Raw genomic sequence first — 16880 nt, forward strand, 5'->3', positions numbered from 1 at the left:
ACATAGCTTATTTTAAGATTTTAACAATATATTTTATTGTTTCATAATGTAAATACAAAAATGTATACAATGACATAATGCAAATGACTCCCAAATAAACTTGATCATGTTCCATTTTGGTCAAAGCCTTCTCATTGGTCAAAGCCTTCTCACTGGTCAGAGTCTTCTCACTGGTCAGAGTCTTCTCATTGGTCAGTCTTCTCACTGGTCAAAGTCTTCTCACTGGTCAGAGTCTTCTCACCGGTCAAAGTCTTCTCACTGGTCAGAGTCTTCTCACTGGTCAGAGTCTTCTCACTGGTCAGAGTCTTCTCATTGGTCAGTCTTCTCACTGGTCAAAGTCTTCTCACTGGTCAGAGTCTTCTCACCGGTCAAAGTCTTCTCACTGGTCAAAGCCTTCTCACTGGTCAGAGTCTTCTCATTGGTCAAAGCCTTCTCACTGGTCAAAGACTTCTCACTGGTCAAAGTCTTCTCATTGGTCAAAGCTTTCTCACTGGTCAAAGCCTTCTCACTGGTCAAAGCCTTCTCATTGGTCAAAGACTTCTCACTGGTCAAAGCCTTCTCACTGGTCAAAGCCTTATCACTGGTCAAAGCCTTCTCACTGGTCAGAGTCTTCTCATTGGTCAAAGCTTTCTCACTGGTCAAAGCCTTCTCACTGGTCAAAGCCTTCTCATTGGTCAAAGACTTCTCACTGGTCAAAGCCTTCTCACTGGTCAGAGTCTTATCACTGGTCAAAGCCTTCTCACTGGTCAGAGCCTTCTCACCGGTCAGAGTCTTATCACTGGTCAAAGCCTTCTCACAGGGGTCATTAATAAACTGTAACACACATATTTTCCATTGACCAAGCCGGTGATGAAGGCAGTGCTAAGCTGGGATAAAGAGCAAGTATTTTTGCATCCCAAATTGTACCCTATTCCCTATATAGTGCACTACTTTTGACTGGGGCCTATAGGGCTCTGGTCAAAAGTAGTGCACTATATAGGGAATATGGTGCAATTTGGGACATGGTCATAGCGTGCCACTTACCACTCTGTGTTCATGGGGAACAATAGAACCATTCACATGTTGTTACCTAGACCATGCCATAACCATGGCTGAGCAAGTCATTCCTTAAGCAAGGTTTAGTGCACTCACACAGCACAGACATCTAGACCTGAGGTACAGTAGAGTTAATTAAAAGCACCATGTAGGATACAGTACATTCCAGTACTCTACTGTTTAATTACACCATACAGTACATTCCAATACTCTACTGTTTAATTACACAATACAGAACATTCCAGTACTTTACAGTTTAATTACACCATACAGTACATTACAATACTCTACTGTTTAATTACACAATACAGTACATTACAATACTCTACTGTTTAATTACATATTTGATTAAATGTCAGGAATTGTGAGAAACTGAGGTTAAATGTTTACTAAGGTGTATGTAAACTTCCGACATCAACTGTATCTGCTTCCATAAACAGAGTCCCTCACATGGGTGTGATGTTACAGTGTCTTGTATGGGTCAGACGTTACATTAGGCCTTCCATACATAGAAACACACGTTAAACATGTGTTGGGGAGTAGTTATATATGTGTACTTAATCTAGTCATTTAACTACAGTTTGCAGTAGTTTGGTGGTAGTTGAACTACATTCAGATCTTGGTAGTGTAGTGTTGCCATGTAGCGGTGTAGCTAACTACTGGAACTACACACTACTGTTTTACCATGTAGCGGTGTAGCTAACTACTGGAACTACACACTACTGTTTTAACATGTAGCGGTGTAGCTAACTACTGGAACTAAACACTACTGTTTTACCGTGTAGCGGTGTAGCTAACTACTGGAACTACACACTACTGTTTTACCATGTAGCGGTGTAGCTAACTACTGGAACTACACACTACTGTTTTACCATGTAGCGGTGTAGCTAACTACTGGAACTAAACACTACTGTTTTACCATGTAGCGGTGTAGCTAACTACTGGAACTAAACACTACTGTTTTACCATGTAGCGGTGTAGCTAACTACTGGAACTAAACACTACTGTTTTACCATGTAGCGGTGTAGCTAACTACTGGAACTAAACACTACTGTTTTACCATGTAGCGGTGTAGCTAACTACTGGAACTAAACACTACTGTTTTACCATGTAGCGGTGTAGCTAACTACTGGAACTAAACACTACTGTTTTACCATGTAGCAGTGTAGCTAACTACTGGAACTAAACACTACTGTTTTACCATGTAGCGGTGTAGCTAACTACTGGAACTAAACACTACTGTTTTACCATGTAGCGGTGTAGCTAACTACTGGAACTAAACACTACTGTTTTACCATGTAGCGGTGTAGCTAACTACTGGAACTAAACACTACTGTTTTACCATGTAGCGGTGTAGCTAACTACTGGAACTAAACACTACTGTTTTACCATGTAGCGGTGTAGCTAACTACTGGAACTAAACACTACTGTTTTACCATGTAGCGGTGTAGCTAACTACTGGAACTAAACACTACTGTTTTACCATATAGCGGTGTAGCTAACTACTGGAACTAAACACTACTGTTTTACCTTGTAGCGGTGTAGCTAGCTGCTGGAACTACACACGACTTCTTTTGGGAAAATATGGGTGAAGTAGGCAATAATTTCCTTTATTTTTCAGAATCAGACCTGCTTAATTTGTTTTTAATAGGTAAAATTACACATTCTGTTAACATCTGACTCCAGATCGATCCGTTCTTTCAATTTGTAGTCTATGACATTTCAGATTTAGATATGATAATTTGTCACAAAGTTGTTTTTTAAAGTAACTTTAGTAAACTATACTTTTCTTAAGGGTAGCTTTAGTGTTGCATAACTACTGCTAGTGTACGTAATTGGTAGCTTGGTAAACTATCTTTTCAGAGTAGCTTGCCCAACAATGAGTTAAACACATAATTGTTGTTAGCTTCCTGTTTCCTAAATGGTGCAATATTTTATTCCTAGAAACATCCGATCCATTTATTTGAACCGTAGAGAAGCTTTGGGTCAAAACACAAGAGCTTTAGGAAAACCTGTTATAGAGTATACTATATTTCCGTCTTCAAGGTTTGCAGCACGGTAGTTCAGAGGGCCATGCTCCTCTCCCTCTATTCCACTTCTCCAGCTAAACAAACTAAATCTAGTGAAAAGAGTAGTATTAGGAAGGACCCTGTTGTTTACTTCAGAGGGCCACTGCCAACCTGCCGTGCCCCGTCTTACTTCACTGCTCCAGCTAAACAAATAGTCTCAGCCTCCCTCAAACTTCTGTCCCTTTGAAGGTAGTACCTAAAACACGCCAACGTCAACACTAAGACATTATTGTTATTTACGTCTTAAAGGTACTTCAGAGGGCCACTGCCAACCTGCCATGCCCCTCTTTCTTCACTGCTCCAGCTAAACAAATAGTCTCAGCAGTCCCAGAAGTAGTTGGGTGGAGGGGCCTCCATTCCCGGCTGCTGATTGGACCACAGGCCCCTGAATGTCTCCATTGAGTATTACAGGAGGAGTTTGTGGAGACTCTCTCAATTCAATATAAGGTCTTTATTGGCATGGGAAACACATGTTTACATTGCAAAAGCAAGTGAAGTAGAACAGGTATTCCCAAACTGGGGGGGTCGGTACGCGCAATGCCGTCAGGGGGTACGTCAAATAAAAATGTGATTCACAATTATAATTAAAAAAATGTTTATTTTTTTATTCTTCACATTTTCAAACAGTACATTGATTTTTTCTAACGGGGCTATACATTTGGGGTCATTTTTTTCTCTCGCCTGTGTAGCCTCGTTTCACTACCAAAAATAAAATTAAACCATCTAGTGTTCAGCGAAATAACAACACAATGTCAAATACAGGTAGCCAAATGATGAACATCCAATCACATTAACCGTTACTCTCTCGCGGGCACCGTTACTCTCTCCAATACAACCCAACATTGCAGAGTTATGTGCATCCTTTCAAGCACACCCTTCTCATTAACCTGTGGTGCGTTATTCACCATTTTCGATGAATAAATAAAGTTTTATATGTGCAATGTCTAAATAAAGAGCAGAATTATTGATTATTATTATATTATTATTTGTGCCCTGGTCCTATAAGAGCTCTTTGTCTCTTCCCACGAGCCGGGTTGTGACACAAACTCACACTCATTCTTATGTTTAATAAATGTATCGTGTAGTGTGTGTGTGGCAGGCTTACAATGATGGCAAAAAACAACATTTGAGAGTGCGCTGACCCTGGTGCTAGAGGGGGTACTCAGCTGGAGGTTGAATGTTTGAAGGGGTACGGGACTATGAAAAGTTTGGGATCCACTGAACTAGATAATAAACAAAAGTGAAATAAACAATAAAAAAATAACAGTAAACATTAAACTCACAAAAGTTCCAAAAGAATAAAGACATTTTAAATGTCATATTATGTGCAAACAGTTCAAGTACAGTAGGAAAAATAAATCAACATAAATATGGGATGTATTTACAATGGTGTTTGTTCTTCACTGGTTGCCCTTTTCTTGAGGCAACAGGTCACACATCTTGCTGCTGTGATGGCACACTGTGGTATTTCACCCAGTAGATATGGGATTTGTTTTCTAATTCTTTGTAGGTCTTTGTGTCTCTCTCCCTATATATATTTCTCTCTATCTCTATCTCTCTCTTTCTATCTCTCTCTCCCTCTCTCCCTCGATTTCTCCTTCTATCTGCCTCTCTGTCTCCCTCTCTCTATGTCTCTCTTTCGCTCCCTCCCTACTTCTCCCTCTCTCTCTCTCTCTCTCCCTCTCTCTCTGCCTTTCTCTCTCCCTCTCTCTCCCTCTCTCTCTGTCTCTCTTTCGCTCCCTCCCTACTTCTCTCTCCCTCTCTCTCTCTCTCTCTCCCTCTCTCTCTCTCTCTGCCTCCCTCTCTCTCCGCCTCTCCCTCTCCCTCTCCTGCTCTTTCTCTTTCTCTTTCTCTCTTCCATTCTCTTTTGGTCGACAGTAGAGGAATGTGTGTGATTTGCCTAAACAGCTGACCACTCACTTTGCAGTCACGCACCCAACCTCCTTCTCTCTCCCTCCCTCTCCCTCTCTCCCTCCCTCCCTCTCCCTCTCTCCTTCTCTCTCCCTCCCACTCCCTCTCTCCTTCTCTCTCCCTCCTTCTCCCTCCTTCTCCCTCCCAACCTCTCTCCATCTCTCCTTCTCTCTCTACCCCCTTCTTTCCCTCCTTGATGCGTTCCCTGTTGTACTGCGGTTGTGAACCTTGTGAACTGTTAATCCTGCGGTCAGTCAGTCGGTGGGTTCATTGGTCTGTACATCACAGGAGCCACGGTGGCAGTAAACGGCCCAGGGGAGAGGTCGAGGCTGGTGTTATTGGGGGCTTTCCTCATCTGTGGGTTAAACCTGGAGTTTGGTAAGTGACTGTATTTCCTCTCTGTGGACTAGTGAGGTGCAGGAGGAGATTAGTAGATGGCTGCATTACTCTGACTTACTGTGAACTTTGATGGTATTTCTTGTGTTAGTTACATTACATTTCATTTGGTTTCACCTCATGCTGTCTGTCTGTATTGTAAATTCCTTGCAGGATATTCCTGTTATTGCCATAGTATGGCAAATCAACATTAGACTCTTCATGCTTTTATTTGTTGCATTAACCTGAAGCATACTGTGCTTGTAACTATGGTTATGTGTATTTCAAAGAATACAAATTCACTATTTGATACTTGCAATGCAGAACAGTGCCAGCAGGATGAGCAGGAGGGACGGACCAGCCCACCAGGCCGTAAGCCCAAACCCAGTAACGGTAACCCAGTGAGGGGAGCAGGAGGGACGGACCAGCCCACCAGGCCCTAAGCCCAAACCCAGTAACGGTAAGCCAGTGAGGGGAGCAGGAGGGACGGACCAGCCCACCAGGCCCTAAGCCTAAACCCAGTAACGGTAAGCCAGTGAGGGGAGCAGGAGGGACGGACCAGCCCACCAGGCCCTAAGCCTAAACCCAGTAACGGTAAGCCAGTGAGGGGAGCAGGAGGGACGGACCAGCCCACCAGGCCCTAAGCCTAAACCCAGTAACGGTAAGCCAGTGAGGGGAGCAGGAGGGACGGACCAGCCCACCAGGCCCTAAGCCTAAACCCAGTAACGGTAAGCCAGTGAGGGGAGCAGGAGGGACGGACCAGCCCACCAGGCCCTAAGCCTAAACCCAGTAACGGTAAGCCAGTGAGGGGAGCAGGAGGGACGGACCAGCCCACCAGGCCCTAAGCCCAAACCCAGTAACGGTAAGCCAGTGAGGGGAGCAGGAGGGACGGACCAGCCCACCAGGCCGTAAGCCCAAACCCAGTAACGGTAAGCCAGTGAGGGGAGCAGGAGGGACGGACCAGCCCACCAGGCCCTAAGCCCAAACCCAGTAACGGTAAGCCAGTGAGGGGAACAGGTAAACCCAAAGCTAAAGCAACACTGGCTCCCACAGCAGCAGCCAACCAGGGACCTGTTCACCTGACACAGGTAGGAGTGAAAACATTTAAATTATTCACATGAAAGAAATCCTTGTTTTGCATTTTCATAATTGTGAGGCTGCCATGACAGATTGGGATCTTCGTCAAATCTGTACATATACGTAGTATACATTAAAGGTAAACATTATGTGCACAAATCCAAAAAAACACTCACACGTCTGAGATTTTTGATGCAATGGACGGATGTTGGTGGAGCAATGTCTACTAATGGGTGCTAATTACAAGCGTTCACAAAAGTTGTGATGAAGGCCGACACGTAAGCTTGAATAAAAATAAGTGATACTAGCAAAAGCAGTGTGAGGGCTTCTCTTGTGTTTTAACATAATGACCACTAAAGGTAAACTGCCTTGCGTGTTTCTCCTCTCCTGGTTTTATACCGTAGAAGGTGAACAAAGGGGAGTTCCAGCGTGTAGGGGACCGTCTGAGTGTCCGGGGCCGGCGACACCATGAAGCTGAGGTGTAAAGGAAACCCCTGTTGCGTGAGGCGTTCCTGCTTACCTGGAGGACGACGACGAGGTGAGACTCAGGTGAGACTCCGGTCCTGACGATGTGATGGGACAGGGTGCCATGGAAACAGGCCTCCACGGCAACAAGGGCTCACTAGAGAAAGTGGCCTGAGTCTCAATGTTGTCTTCCCTGTATAAAACTTAAATATTAAAAAAGAGGTCTTGCCAGGATTGTCCAATAAAGAACAAAGATCCTATAAGTTTCTGAGTGATGGTCATTTTAAATGGGTTGTGTGTGAGAGACTCATTTCTCACCTCTCTGTTTGTACAGAGATGCTGTATGTAGGCATGTGTGACTCTGGTGTGAGGGACTCATTTCTCACCTCTCTGTTTGTATAGTGATGCTGTATGTAGGCCTGTGTGACTCTGGTGTGAGGGACTCATTTCTCACCTCTCTGTTTGTACAGAGATGCTGTATGTAGGCATGTGTGACTCTGGTGAGAGGGACTCATTTCTCACCTCTCTGTTTGTACAGAGATGCTGTATGTAGACCTGTGTGACTCTGGTGAGAGGGACTCATTTCTCACCTCTCTGTTTGTACAGAGATGCTGTATGTAGGCCTGTGTGACTCTGGTGTGAGGGACTCATTTCTCACCTCTCTGTTTGTACAGAGATGCTGTATGTAGACCTGTGTGACTCTGGTGAGAGGGACTCATTTCTCACCTCTCTGTTTGTATAGCGATGCTGTATGTAGGCCTGTGTGACTCTGGTGTGAAGGACAAATTTCTCACCTCTCTGTTTGTACATAGATGCTGTATGTAGGCATGTGTGACTCTGGTGAGAGGGACTCATTTCTCACCTCTCTGTTTGTACAGAGATGCTGTATGTAGGCCTGTGTGACTCTGGTGTGAAGGACTCATTTCTCACCTCTCTGTTTGTACGGAGATGCTGTATGTAGGCCTGTGTGACTCTGGTGTGAAGGACTCATTTCTCACCTCTCTGTTTGTACGGAGATGCTGTATGTAGGCCTGTGTGACTCTGGTGTGAAGGACTCATTTCTCACCTCTCTGTTTGTACGGAGATGCTGTATGTAGGCCTGTGTGACTCTGGTGAGAGGGACTCATTTCTCACCTCTCTGTTTGTACAGAGATGCTGTATGTAGGCCTGTGTGACTCTGGTGTGAAGGACTAATTTCTCACCTCTCTGTTTGTAGAGAGATGCTGTATGTAGGCCTGTGTGACTCTGGTGTGAGGGACTCTTGTTTCTTCGTGTATGTACCCGTGCGGCATGACCGGTACGGCACCCTGACCCTGTCCAACTCTACCGGAGAAAAAACCTTCCCCATGTACTGTGAAGACAGGGACTGCAGGAAGGAGTACGACAAGGCTGTCAAAGTCTTTGTCTTCTTCCCTGGTACTAAATCCCGCCTCCTGATATAGGAGTTGTTACCATGGCTATGTCCCAAAAGTCACCCTAGTTTCTACGTAGTGCACTACATTTGACCAGGGCCCATAGGGTAGTGCACTACATTTGACCAGGGCCCATAGGGTAGTGCACTACATTTGACCAGGGCCCATAGGGTAGTGCACTACATTTGACCAGGGCCCATAGGGTAGTGCACTACATTTGACCAGGGCCCATAGGGTAGTGCACTACATTTGACCAGGGCCCATAGGGTAGTGCACTACATTTGACCAGGGCCCATAGGGTAGTGCACTACATTTGACCAGGGCCCATAGGCCCCTTCTTTGATCAAAGAAGTGCATTACATTAGGGGTTTGGGAATAGGATTCACTTTGAGACACAAGCCCATGTAATCACCTACAGCTCTGAGTCCCAAATAGCACCCTATTCCCTATTCCCATAGGGCTCTGTTCAAAAGTAGTGTATTATGTAGGGAATAGGGCACCATATGAGCCTCACTCCCCGGGACATAGATTTTTCTATTGTTGTTATTGACTGTACGTTTGTTTATGTGTAACTCTGTGTTGTTTGTGTCTCACTGCTTTGCTTTATCTTGGCCTGGTGGCAGTTGTAAATGAGAACTTGTTCTCACCTGTTCTACCTGGTTAAATAAAGGTGAAACAATGTTCAATTAAATACGAGGAGCTGTTCATACTCCCCTCCTCCTACTATGAGGTCATCTAGCTCAGGACCAATTGGCCGACAGTACCTCCCCTGTCTGTTGACATCACCTGTTGCCAAGGTGAGTTCAGAACACATCTGGAGGGATTAGATTAGATAATGCAGAATTACCCATTTTGAAACAGACCTTTTTGCTTAGAAAATGTTTATTTAACAGCTATAGAGGTCTATAATGCATTGTGACGCAGTTATAATACATTATAAGACTTGTCATAAGCACATTTGACCGTGCTTTACTATCATCTCATAATATGCTACAATACGGTACAATTTATTTAACGTGGGGAGGGGGGGGGAATACACCCAACCCTATTCCTGTAGCCATTCTACGTCACCTTATATATATGCCAGGTGAGGCCCTCGGGACTAAGCTAAACATAACACAGGTTCCTTACATCACGGACTGGAGTCAGACAACAATAGCAGGATGCAACAGTTATTTATTTAAATTTTTCAGCATCATAAATCTCCATATATCTCTAGCTCCAAGGAGATGTGTACAACTCTCCTACAAGACAGACTCCAACTGAGAGAAATAGCAGATTTCTCACTGACTAAATATCACTAGGTTGATACGGTTCATTCACATACTCAAACAGACCATAATAATGTGTAGCAACACTCACGGAGGGCGTAACCAGGGAGAAGGTGAGCCGGTCTAGGCCTAAAGACACTACATTTACAATCGTTCCTATTTCTCATACTTTAACAGAACATCCCCACTGCTCCTGTTCTCCCAAGGCACGCCGACCAGCACATAGTAAGGGGATCGCCTTAATGACACAAACAGGAAGGCTTCACAAACACTCGGGCTCCTCAGTAGCGCAGTGGTCTCTCAGTGCTAGAGGTGTCACTGCAGTACCCGGTTCGAATCCAGGCTGCCTCACATCCGGCCGTGATTGGGAGTCCCATAGGGCGGCGCACAATTGGCCAAGCGTCGTGTGGGTTTGGCCGGAGTAGGCTGTCACTGTAAATAAGAACTTGTTCTTAACTGACTTGCCTAGTTAAATAAAGGTTAAATTATACAAAAGGCCACGCCCGCAGCCATTTCCTGCAGTCAAATGACCTCGTGGCCTCATGAGTGAAATGTTATTGTTTTTCATAATTTCATAATTAATCAACATTATTTTTTAAAAACATGCAGAAAATGTGGTGTTTCAATGTCAAACGGATTGGTTAAATTTCAGTCTTCTGTGATGTATATAAATTGTAATATTGGGAGGCAAACTAAAAATGTAATACATTTCAACTCTATATCTGACATGGTACAGGTGTCTTCTTTGTTTAAGTACTGTTTTGTTTTGAGTACTTTTGTTTTAAACTATATTTATTTAAGACTACCGGAGGAGGGAGAAATAGAGAGGGGAGAGAAATAGAGAGGGGAGAAATAGAGAGGGGGAGAAATAGAGAGGGGGAGAGAAATAGAGAGGGGGAGAAATAGAGAGGGGGAGAAATAGAGAGGGGGGAGAAATAGAGAGGGGGAGAAATAGAGAGGGGGAGAAATAGAGAGGGGGAGAGAAATAGAGAGGGGGAGAAATAGAGAGGGGGAGAAATAGAGAGGGGGACAAAATAGAGAGGGGGGAGAAATAGAGAGGGGGAGAGAAATAGAGAGAGGGGAGAGAAATAGAGAGAGGGGAGAGAAATAGAGAGAGGGGGGAGAAATAGAGAGGGGGAGAAATAGAGAGGGGGAGAAATAGAGAGGGGAGAGAGAAATAGAGAGGGGAGAGAGAAATAGAGAGGGGAGAGAGAAATAGAGAGGGGAGAGAGAAATAGAGAGGGGAGAGAGAAATAGAGAGGGGGAGAAATAGAGAGAGGGGGGAGAAATAGAGAGGGGGAGAAATAGAGAGGGGGGGAGAAATAGAGAGGGGGTGGAGAAATAGAGAGGGGGTGGAGAAATAGAGAGGGGGTGAAATAGAGAGGGGGGGAGAAATAGAGAGGGGGTGGAGAAATAGAGAGGGGGGGAGAAATAGAGAGGGGGTGGAGAAATAGAGAGGGGGTGGAGAAATAGAGAGGGGGTGGAGAAATAGAGAGGGGGTGGAGAAATAGAGAGGGGGGGAGAAATAGAGAGGGGGTGGAGAAATAGAGAGGGGGTGGAGAAATAGAGAGGGGGGTGAAATAGAGAGGGGGAGAAATAGAGAGGGGGAGAAATAGAGAGTGGGGAGAGAAATAGAGAGGGGGAGAGAAATAGAGAGAGGGGGGAGAAATAGAGAGGGGGAGAGAAATAGAGAGGGGGTGGAGAAATAGAGAGGGGGTGGAGAAATAGAGAGGGGGTGGATAAATAGAGGGGGGAGAGAGAAATAGAGAGGGGGAGAAATAGAGGGGGAGAGAAATAGAGAGGGGAGAGAGAAATAGAGAGGGGAGAGAGAAATAGAGAGAGGCTTACTATAGTGTATTTTTGTTTGGTTCAGGTGTATCAGAATCAAATAAAAAGTCCAGGAATCTTTAACAATCAAATGTTTGTTCACTTAACTTCTGTGGTAAAAGTGGGTTTGCATGAAACTCTCCGAAATGAACAAAACATTTTTTTATGACATTTTAATCTGTTAAAGGTGGAATACAGAGGTGGCCTCTGTTCTAACTGGGCTGTTCAGCTGCTACGTGGACCTTCACTGGTAAGATCCTCAAAGTAAAGGCTTTACACCCACTGCTCAGATACAGAAAGACTTTCTCTGTGAAGGTGTGTGTGAACGTGTGGAGATGTTCCTTGTAATGCGGATCAGAGAAGGTCAGCGTTCCTCCGTCCCAGTCCAATGTCACTCTGATCCTCGAGGGCTCCTGTCTCAGCTTCAATGAGAGAAGGTCAGCGTTCCTCCGTCCCAGTCCAATGTCACGCTGATGCTCGAGGGCTCCTGTCTCAGCTTCAATGAGAGAAGGTCAGAGAAGGTCAGTTCCTCCGTCCCAGTCCAATGTCACGCTGATCCTCGAGGGCTCCTGTCTCAGCTTCAATGAGAGAAGGTCAGCGTTCCTCCGTCCCAGTCCAATGTCACGCTGATGCTCGAGGGCTCCTGTCTCAGCTTCAATGAGAGAAGGTCAGAGAAGGTCAGTTCCTCCGTCCCAGTCCAATGTCACTCTGATGCTCGAGGGCTCCTGTCTCAGCTTCAATGAGAGGGTGATGAGAGGTTCGGGGACGGAGCGTACGGTGTAAACCTCTCCATGTTGTTCTAATCTCCAGCCTCCCTTCTCTATCACGCCCTTCCTGGACACAGTATTTTAGTGTTCAATGCAGTTTAATAAAATGACGAACACTTACCACGCTGCACATTGGTCCGATCCTTCCTACTCCTCCTCAGACGAAGAGGAATGCCGTTACAGGAATAAACAAAACATACAGTCAATAAACAAAGATACACAGTAAGATACATGTTTTACTAGCGTCAACACAGATCTAGGAGGAAGAACAACAACCAAACAAATGACAAAGCACTTACCATCAAACAGAAATAAGAAGAAGAATCCTCCTCACCGGGAAGTCCAGCAGCAGAGCCCACAAGGCTATTGGCTTCAGTGTCTGGAGTGAGCTTCAATACTACAATGTAAGAGTCTCATGTTCTACTATGTCATTTATCATAGATGTCTGTATAGGTGGGGGGGGGTCTTGGTTGATTCAGGATAGAGTGGGGTTGGGGGATGTTTCCCCAGCCAGTGATTTATCCTGGGGGTTACATGGCAAATGAGACCTCAGGAGTTACCAGGGATGGGAGAAGGTGAGAATGGCCCTGTGAAGGAGATAGGGGTAGGAAGGGGGTGTATGAATGAACCCAACCAAGACACATTAGCAAACTGATTATCTGGCCATTGCCTGGCCTATTGAGAAACAGCATGGGGTCAAAACAGCCCACCTGATCGTCAGCTGGCCTATTGTGATGCTGAGTAGAATGGGACAGGAACGGACAGAAAGGAGAGATGATAGAAGTTGTATCCCCTATTCCCTATAGGACTCTGGTCAGAGAGATTCTATTCCCTATAGGACTCTGGTCAGAGGGATTCTATTCCCTATAGGACTCTGGTCAGAGGGATTCTATTCCCTATAGGACTCTGGTCAGAGGGATTCTATTCCCTATAAAAATCTGGTCAGAGGGATTCTATTCCCTATAAAAATCTGGTCAGGATCTATTCTCTATAGGACTCTGGTCAGAGGGATTCTATTCCCTATAGGACTCTGGTCAGAGGGATTCTATTCCCTATAGGACTCTGGTCAGAGGGATCCTATTCCCTATAGGACTCTGGTCATAGGGATTCTATTCCCTATAGGACTCTGGTCAGAGGGATTCTATTCCCTATAGGACCCTGGTCAGAGGGATCCTATTCCCTATAGGACTCTGGTCATAGGGATTCTATTCCCTATATGACTCTGGTCAGAGGGATTCTATTCCCTATAGGACCCTGGTCAGAGGGATTCTATTCCCTATAGGACTCTGGTCAGAGAGATTCTATTCCCTATAGGACTCTGGTCAGAGGGATTCTATTCCATATAGGATTCTGGTCAGAGGGATTCTATTCCCTATAGGACTCTGGTCAGAGAGATTCTATTCCCTATAGAACTCTGGTCAGGGGGATTCTATTCCCTATAGGACTCTGGTCAGAGGGATTCTATTCCCTATAGGACTCTGGTCAGAGGGATTCTATTCCCTATAGGACTCTGGTCAGAGGGATTCTATTCCCTATAGGACTCTGGTCAGAGAGATTCTATTCCCTATAGGACTCTGGTCAGAGGGATTCTATTCCATATAGGACTCTGGTCAGAGGGATTCTATTCCCTATAGGACTCTGGTCAGAGGGATTCTATTCCCGATAGGACTCTGGTCAGAGGGATTATATTCCCGATAGGACTCTGGTCAGAGAGATTCTATTCCCTATAGGACTCTGGTCAGAGGGATTCTATTCCCGATAGGACTCTGGTCAGAGAGATTCTATTCCCTATAGGACTCTGGTCAGAGGGATTCTATTCCCTATAGGACTCTGGTCAGAGGGATTCTATTCCCTATAGGACTGGTCAGAGGGATTCTATTCCCGATAGGACTCTGGTCAAAGGGATTATATTCTCTATAGGACTCTGGTCAGAGGGATTCTATTCCCTATAGGACTCTGGTCAGAGGGATTCTATTCCCTATAGAACTCTGGTCAGAGGGATTCTATTCCCGATAGGACTCTGGTCAGAGGGATTCTATTCCCGATATGACTCTGGTCAGAGGGATTCTATTCTCTATAGGACTCTGGTCAGAGGGATTCTATTCCATATAGGACTCTGGTCAGAGGGATTCTATTCCCTATAGGACTCTGGTCAGAGGGATTCTATTCCCGATAGGACTCTGGTCAGAGGGATTATATTCCCGATAGGACTCTGGTCAGAGAGATTCTATTCCCTATAGGACTCTGGTCAGAGGGATTCTATTCCCGATAGGACTCTGGTCAGAGAGATTCTATTCCCTATAGGACTCTGGTCAGAGGGATTCTATTCCCTATAGGACTCTGGTCAGAGGGATTCTATTCCCTATAGGACTGGTCAGAGGGATTCTATTCCCGATAGGACTCTGGTCAAAGGGATTATATTCTCTATAGGACTCTGGTCAGAGGGATTCTATTCCCTATAGGACTCTGGTCAGAAGGATTCTATTCCCTATAGAACTCTGGTCAGAGGGATTCTATTCCCGATAGGACTCTGGTCAGAGGGATTCTATTCCCGATATGACTCTGGTCAGAGGGATTCTATTCTCTATAGGACTCTGGTCAGAGGGATTCTATTCCCGATAGGACTCTGGTCAGAGGGATTATATTCCCGATAGGACTCTGGTCAGAGGGATTCTATTCCCGATATGACTCTGGTCAGAGGGATTCTATTCCCGATAGGACTCTGGTCAGAGGGATTATATTCCCGATATGACTCTGGTCAGAGGGATTATATTCTCTATAGGACTCTGGTCAGAGAGATTCTATTCCCTATAGGACTCTGGTCAGAGGGATTCTATTCCCTATAGGACTCTGGTCAGAGGGATTCTATTCCCTATAGGACTCTGGTCAGAGGGATTCTATTCCCTATAGAAATCTGGTCAGAGGGATTCTATTCCCTATAGGACTCTGGTCAGAGGGATTCTATTCCCTATAGGACTCTGGTCAGAGGGATCCTATTCCCTATAGGACTCTGGTCATAGGGATTCTATTCCCTATAGGACTCTGGTCAGAGGGATTCTATTCCCTATAGGACTCTGGTCAGAGGGATTCTATTCCCTATAGAAATCTGGTCAGAGGGATTCTATTCTCTATAGGACTCTGGTCAGAGGGATTCTATTCCCTATAGGACTCTGGTCAGAGGGATTCTATTCCCTATAGGACTCTGGTCAGAGGGATCCTATTCCCTATAGGACTCTGGTCATAGGGATTCTATTCCCTATAGGACCCTGGTCAGAGGGATTCTATTCCCTATAGGACCCTGGTCAGAGGGATTCTATTCCCTATAGGACTCTGGTCAGAGAGATTCTATTCCCTATAGGACTCTGGTCAGAGGGATTCTATTCCATATAGGACTCTGGTCAGAGGGATTCTATTCCCTATAGGACTCTGGTCAGAGGGATTCTATTCCCTATAGAACTCTGGTCAGGGGGATTCTATTCCCTATAGGACTCTGGTCAGAGGGATTCTATTCCCTATAGGACTCTGGTCAGAGAGATTCTTCTCCCTATAGGACTCTGGTCAGAGGGATTCTATTCCATATAGGACTCTGGTCAGAGGGATTCTATTCCCTATAGGAGTCTGGTCAGAGGGATTCTATTCCCGATAGGACTCTGGTCAGAGGGATTGTATTCCTGATAGGACTCTGGTCAGAGAGATTCTATTCCCTATAGGACTCTGGTCAGAGGGATTCTATTCCCGATAGGACTCTGGTCAGAGAGATTCTATTCCCTATAGGACTCTGGTCAGAGGGATTCTATTCCCTATAGGACTCTGGTCAGAGGGATTCTATTCCCTATAGGACTGGTCAGAGGGATTCTATTCCCGATAGGACTCTGGTCAAAGGGATTATATTCTCTATAGGACTCTGGTCAGAGGGATTCTATTCCCTATAGGACTCTGGTCAGAGGGATTCTATTCCCTATAGAACTCTGGTCAGAGGGATTCTATTCCCGATAGGACTCTGGTCAGAGGGATTCTATTCCCGATATGACTCTGGTCAGAGGGATTCTATTCTCTATAGGACTCTGGTCAGAGGGATTCTATTCCCGATAGGACTCTGGTCAGAGGGATTATATTCCCGATAGGACTCTGGTCAGAGGGATTATATTCCCGATATGACTCTGGTCAGAGGGATTATATTCTCTATAGGACTCTGGTCAGAGGGATTATATTCCATATAGGACTCTGGTCAGAGGGATTCTATTCCCTATAGGACTCTGGTCAGAGGGATTCTATTCCCTATAGGACTCTGGTCAGAGAGATTCTATTCTCTATAGGACTCTGGTCAGAGGGATTCTATTCCATATAGGACTCTGGTCAGAGGGATTCTATTCTCTATAGGACTCTGGTCAGAGGGATTCTATTCCCTATAGGACTCTGGTCAGAGGGATTCTATTCCCTATAGGACTCTGGTCAGAGAGATTCTATTCCCTATAGGACTCTGGTCAGAGGGATTCTATTCCCGATAGGACTCTGGTCAGAGGGATTCTATTCCCTATAGGACTCTGGTCAGAGAGATTCTATTCCCTATAGGACTCTGGTCAGAGAGATTCTATTCTCTATAGGACTCTGGTCAGAGGGATTCTATTCCCTATAGGACTCTGGTCAGAGGGATTCTATTCCATATAGGAC

The 16880-nt window shown here is 45.2% G+C and overlaps 1 pseudogene; it reads left to right on the forward strand.

Moving 5' to 3' along the window:
- Positions 1–5257: 5257 nt before the first annotated feature.
- On the forward strand, positions 5258–12294 carry LOC139581947 (platelet-derived growth factor receptor-like protein; annotated as a pseudogene).
- The last annotated feature ends 4586 nt before the right edge of the window (positions 12295–16880 follow it).

The sequence above is a fragment of the Salvelinus alpinus genome, chromosome 7 (assembly GCF_045679555.1).
Source record: "Salvelinus alpinus chromosome 7, SLU_Salpinus.1, whole genome shotgun sequence".
Lineage (NCBI taxonomy): Eukaryota > Metazoa > Chordata > Actinopteri > Salmoniformes > Salmonidae > Salvelinus > Salvelinus alpinus.